Source organism: Paroedura picta, chromosome 3 (genome assembly GCF_049243985.1).
Source record: "Paroedura picta isolate Pp20150507F chromosome 3, Ppicta_v3.0, whole genome shotgun sequence".
Classification (NCBI taxonomy): domain Eukaryota; kingdom Metazoa; phylum Chordata; class Lepidosauria; order Squamata; family Gekkonidae; genus Paroedura; species Paroedura picta.
In genome coordinates this window covers 165,639,396-165,645,395 of record NC_135371.1, presented here as the reverse complement: position 1 = coordinate 165,645,395, position 6,000 = coordinate 165,639,396, and positions in this window count along the sequence as shown.

The following is a 6,000-nucleotide window of genomic DNA, read 5'->3' as shown; positions in this document are numbered from 1 at the left end:
TGGAGTGAGTAGAATTTGGTTTCGGGATTTTATTTGGGGAAACCCATAAGGAACTGTTGCTTGTGCTCACTAATGATTATTTTAAAAACAGATGGTTGACTGCACAAGATAATAAAATTCTCCGTTTGGGTGATTCTGTCCAGCTGCTTGAACTGCTTGTGTACCAAAAGGCAATTTCTGACACCGCGCAGAGCAATAATTACATTGATTTTAAAACTTCTGAGTCATCAGCTAAAAGTTCACTCTCTTGGTCCGTAGGATTAACTCCTTATTGAACCGATAGCCAAGCTGGCTTCTTAAAACTTAAAAGGTAAAGGTATCCCCTGTGCAAGCACCGAGTCATGTCTGACCCTTGGGGTGACGCCCTCTAGCGTTTTCATGGCAGACTCAATGCAGGGTGGTTTGCCAGTGCCTTCCCCAGTCATTACCGTTTGTATTTATATTCTGCTTTTCTCCCTGATTGGGGAGTCCAAAGCAGTTTCTCACAATATTCCCCCCTGGTCCACTTAATCCTCTCCATTTTGGGAAACTAGTTTACACTGAGAGTTTGTATTGGGCTCAGGGTCACCTGGTGGGAGAGTTGTCAGCTCAGTTTCCATAAACAGCTAGAGATTTTGGAAGTGGGGCCCAGGGGGAACCTCAGCACGCTAAGATGCTATTGATGCTATAGAGCAGAGGTGCCCAAACTGTGGCTCTCCAGACGTCCATGGACTACGATTCCCATAAGCCCCTGCCAGAATGAGAATTGTAGTCCATGCACATCTGGGGAGCCACAATTTTGCCGTCCTTGTTATACAGCCCCCCTTCCAAAGAAACTGTTTGCCCCAAAGGAATGGTTCCTGGTCATCTTGAGCTCAATTATAACAGTGAGAGATCTCCAGGTGCTTCCCTCTTCCCTTCCCCAGGACGTGGGACAGGAGGCAAAGATTCCCCCCCAACGATTCTGAAGTCATCAGTCTGGTGGACTCTGCATGCTCCTCATAAGGGCAGCCTGGACCTCAAACCACTGGGACGAACACAGAGGCGGTTTCCCACTAATCTAAAGGAAACAGTGCTTGCTGGAAGTCCTTTGCAGACAAGGGTGATTCACGACTTGCAGCAACATTTGACAATGAACCACTCCAGCTCATAACTCGGAGGAGAAAAGGTCTTGCCCTCAAGCCACATGCTGATCCAGCCTGAGAGTTGGTCTCCTGCCTGATCCAGACCGCCGTGGGCTGCTTCTGTAACCCCCAGCTTCTCGGGGACTTGATTAAGACGCTTCTCGCATTGTATCTCTGCAGCTGATGGATCGTTCGCACAAATCCTTCTCTGAGTCTCCTGGGAGCTGAGGGATGCATTCCACCCTGGATCCCCTCTTGGTGAGAAGGCCCAAGGTCCGTGGCTCCACGTGGCTCCCTTTGAAGGGAAGAGCCCTGGTAGATTCATGGTGTTGTGGAGACGGTTGCTTTGTTTACTAAAGCAAAGAGGCCACACTGACCGAGGCAGGAGTTCTGCTACTCAAGGGTCAGACCCCCAGAGAGAGAAAGATCTCGCTCCCCCAGGGCGCTTCTCTTCCTGTCTGAGGATCTGATGTCCAAACGCTCATGCTGCTGTTTCTTCTCATATGCAGCTGGATTGAAGGATGTGCGTGTGTCATAGAACTGCCAGCTCTTAGGGCAGGGGTAGTCAAACTGCGGCCCTCCAGATGTCCATGGACTACAATTCCCATGAGCCCCTGCCAGCGTTTGCTGGCAGGGGCTCACGGGAATTGTAGTCCATGGACATCTGGAGGGCCGCAGTTTGACTACCCCTGTCTTAGGGAAATACCTGGAGATTTTTTTTTTGGGGGGGGGGAGTCTGGAGAGGGTGGGGCTTGGGGAAGGGAGAACCCCATAGAGCATGGGTAGCTCTCTAGCATGCTGCTGGCAGGGATTCATGGGAATTGTAGTCCATGAACACCTGGAAAGCCACAATTTGGCCGCCTCTGCCATAGAATTCACCTTCTAGAGCAGCTGATCAATTTGCAGATCAATTGGAATAGCGGGAGATCTCCAAGCCCCACCTGGAGGAGTGGCAACCTTAGGGGTGATGTTCCTCAGGCATGCCATTGATAAATCGCCAGACAATCAGATGTGGTCAGCCAGCAGCCATCAAATGCAGGCTGTAGCTGAGGGTAGACAAGTTCTCCCTCAGCCTGTATTCCCTCATTTCCTTTGCCCCAGTGTATTCTGGGAATTTGAACTGGTATCAATGAAATGTTCTGAGATCATTAGAACATAAGACTAGCCCTACTGAATTGGACCAATTGTCCATGTAGCTCAGGGGTGGCCAAACTGTAGCTGTCCAGAGAAATCCATGGACTTCAGGTCCCATGAGCCCTTGCTACAATGATAATTGTAGTCCATGGATCTCTGGAGAGCCACAGTTCAGACCCCCTGATCTAGCCCAACATCTTGTGTCCAATAATGACTAGGCTAATGCCACGGGGATGCCCAACCCGGTGCTGGTAACCTTTCTCCTCCTCACTAGTGTCTGAAATCAAATCTGAATGGCTAATGTCATCATCACCATTTGTATAAATTTGAATTGTGTGTTACACCAGCTGTAACCTGCCCTGAGCCTATGTGGAAAGGCAGGCTAAAAATACAATAATAACTAATAAAATAAAGTCCTGGGAACAAGTGGGAGGGTCTAGGGAGGCAGGGACAATACAATTGGCACTGTGCAGAAGCAACAGCACAGTTCCTGGCATGACCCTGGAAGTGATGTCGCCACATATTGGTGATACTCTAGGATTCACCCAAAACTCTATGGTTTTACCACAGAGCTTCGGGTGACGTGTAAAGCATCAGTTTCGTGACAGAAATTACATGTTGGCATTGGTGCGATATCAATTCCTCCCCCCCCCCTTTTGCTTCCATTGTTCCACAGAGCAACAAGGGGTCTGGAGGCACCAAGCGGGATATCTGGCACCCCTAATGCCCACAAGCAGGGCCAGCAGACAAAGACCAATGGCTCCCTGGCGCCTGACAATAAGAAGCATTCTGCACTGAAGCCCCATTTAGCCATCAGGAGAAGTAGCTAACAATAGACCAATCCCCATAAATCTATCCAGCCCCCTTTAATAGCCCTCTAAGCCAGAGTCTAAAATTATGGGTTTCTAAAATTAATGAAGTCCAGAGTTTCAGATGACCTAACGGCATTGCTGATTCTGGCTCAGTCCACTCCTACAGTTGAATTCTGTACAAAAGCCCTCAAAATTGGAACATGATGCTCCACAGACAAGAATAAGAACAAACAGGGATGCTTACACAGTCTGTACAAGAGATCGATTCAGTTGGGTCACCGTGTTGGTCTGAAGCAGCAGAACAAATTTAGAGTCCAGGGGCACCTTTAAAACGAACAAAGTTTTATTCAAGGTGTGAGCTTTCGCGTGCAAAAGTAAATTGTGGCAAATTTAGCTGTTTTAGCAAAGAATTATCATATGACATCATATGGCTTAATTTGGATATTATGACACAGTTTACTAATTTGCCACTGATTTACTTTTTCGTTATATCTGTACTAGCTTCAAAGCCTGTTCCTAAGTACGGGCCCGGAAAGGGTCCCCTCCCTTGGCCCCTGGCCAGGCAGCTGAAGGTGGCTTTGGGCCGCAGCTCGCAGTCAAATCAAGTGGGACGGGCGGGGACTGGGCAACTCGTTAGCAGGGCTGAGACAGAGCTCCTTAGCAAGCAGAGCAGGAGGCTGGGAGGCCCTCGTTAGCAAGTCCTCCACCACGACCCTTTGCCCAAGGCCCTCTCACCTGTTGCTGGCTCCAGGCACTGAGGCGTATCTGAGAGCAAAGAGACTAGAGTCCAGGGCCGGAGGGCGGGAGCCTCAGGGGCAGCACTAATCAGGACAAAGCTGACTGCATCCTGATTGGCCCTATTCCAACTTGGACAGCCGGACACGTCCCACCCCCTAGGCTGTTTCAGAAATATATAGAGGAACAACAATGGATAAGGATGCTTCTGATCCTTGTTCCATTTAGTCTGAGGAAGAGTGCTTGCTCATGAAAGCTCATGCCTTGAATAAATCTTTGTAGGTCTTAAAGGTGCGATTGGACTCTATTTTCGTTGTCCAGAAGATAAGTGCTGGATAATGAGCTTTCAGTGGGCTTTAGCTGGGGGATTTCCCTGTGCAAGACCAGAAAATCTGCCTCTTAACTGCATTGAAACTGCATTATCCATCGTGTGCAGAATGTGAAGAACCATTAAGACTATATCTCTCCTCTCTTGACATAGTAGCTTCTCTTCTCTGTAACACCGTTTATTCTTGAAGGAGGTCAGTGCTTTGCTCCTCCTCCTGCTGCTGCATACTTAAACTCTGCCAAGAAATGGGATTTTATTTTAAAATGCGATAGGTATGTACCATTTGCCTGGATTCATTCGCTTGTAATTTATGCTGTGTGCAGGTGTGCCAGAGATACAAAAGGCATTCCCCAAAATGGGTGTAGAAAACGGTGACCTTCGCATACGCTTCCAGCTCTACGCTGAAACTCTTTTGTCAATATTGGTTGGTCAGGTAAGATTTGGGGAGGGGGATGTGTGCAGATATGCACAGCTGGTTGCTGAGATGCTGGGAATGAACGCAGAAACATAGAGTCTCTTTTGACTCAGCAGCTGATCTGTGATTAATGTCCAGCCAGCATTTCCGGCATACTTGGAAAATCTGACTCTGTGGTTTCCTGTACAAGAATCTTGGGCGGGCAACATGCAGGAGGATGGATTTTCACACTCTCACTGTCTGCTGCAGTGCCCAAGTTGTATTGTTGTTGTTGTTATGTGCGAAGTCGTGTCCGACCCATTGCGACCCCATGGACAATGATCCTCCAGGCCTTCCTGTCCTCTACCATTCCCCGGAGTCCATCCAAGTTGTATACAAGGCCTTTTTTAGGCTGAACAAACAAAAAGCTGGAATTCTGCAACAGGGGAAACCCAGCTCTGCAGCTCCAATAAATTATCCTTCAATTATTGAATAAATAGCTTCACCTTGTGTATGTAATTGCTAAGGGGGCATGAGGGCAAGGTCTCCGCTAACTGCTGTCAGGAACTGATTATATATTTGCTCATTATTCCCTTAATGTGGACATCTTGATTGTACGCCAAATGTTTTCCCCTCCAATTCAAGTGGATACGAACAAATCCAAATGGCTGTTTTTCCCTGTTTGTCTCTGGAATCTGTTAAACCATTTTCATTATGATGAAGTCATCCGTTCAGTCGTGTCCAACCCTCAGCGATTCTATAGGAAAGTCTTCGCCATGCGTCTCTGTCTCTGACTGCTTCTTTCAGTTGGTTCATGGTCATCCCTGTATTGGTTTTGATCGTGTCGGGCCAGTGGATCCTTTGGCAACCACGTTTCCTTTTGCCGCTGACCATGCCGAGCATTAATGATTTTTCTAGCAAGTTTGATCGCATGATGTGTCCAAAGTACGTGAGATTTAGCCGTAATATCTTCCCTTCTAATGACACAGTTGGTTTGCTCCTCTCTAAAACTGTCTTGTTGGTAACTTTGGCTGTCCATGGTATTCGCAGCATTCGTCTCCAACACCCTAATTCGAAAGCATCTCTTCTCCTCCTGTCTTCCTTCTTCAGGGTCCAGCTTTCACGTCCATAACTTGTTAAGGGGAAGACAATGGTGTTGACTAGCCAGCACTTTGTATTAAGGCTGATATCCTTACTCAGTTCACTCAATTTACTCAATTTACTCTCACAGTTTGCCTATATGAACTGATTACTTCCCTTCCATGACATTGTATCTGAGGAATTGGTTGTATTTCCTAACCTGCACAACTTAATCTGCCTCTGAGGACTGTGTTTCTTGAGAAATTTCTATTTGCTTAGAAATGTTAGGGAGTATCGGAGGAGGAAAGAAGACCGGAGCCAGCCAAGGATGGTGGAGAGGGAGGAACTGTTTTCGTTGCCATGGTGGAAGAACAACTGATGCGGTGAACTGGAACTCCCATCCCCTGAGTAGCA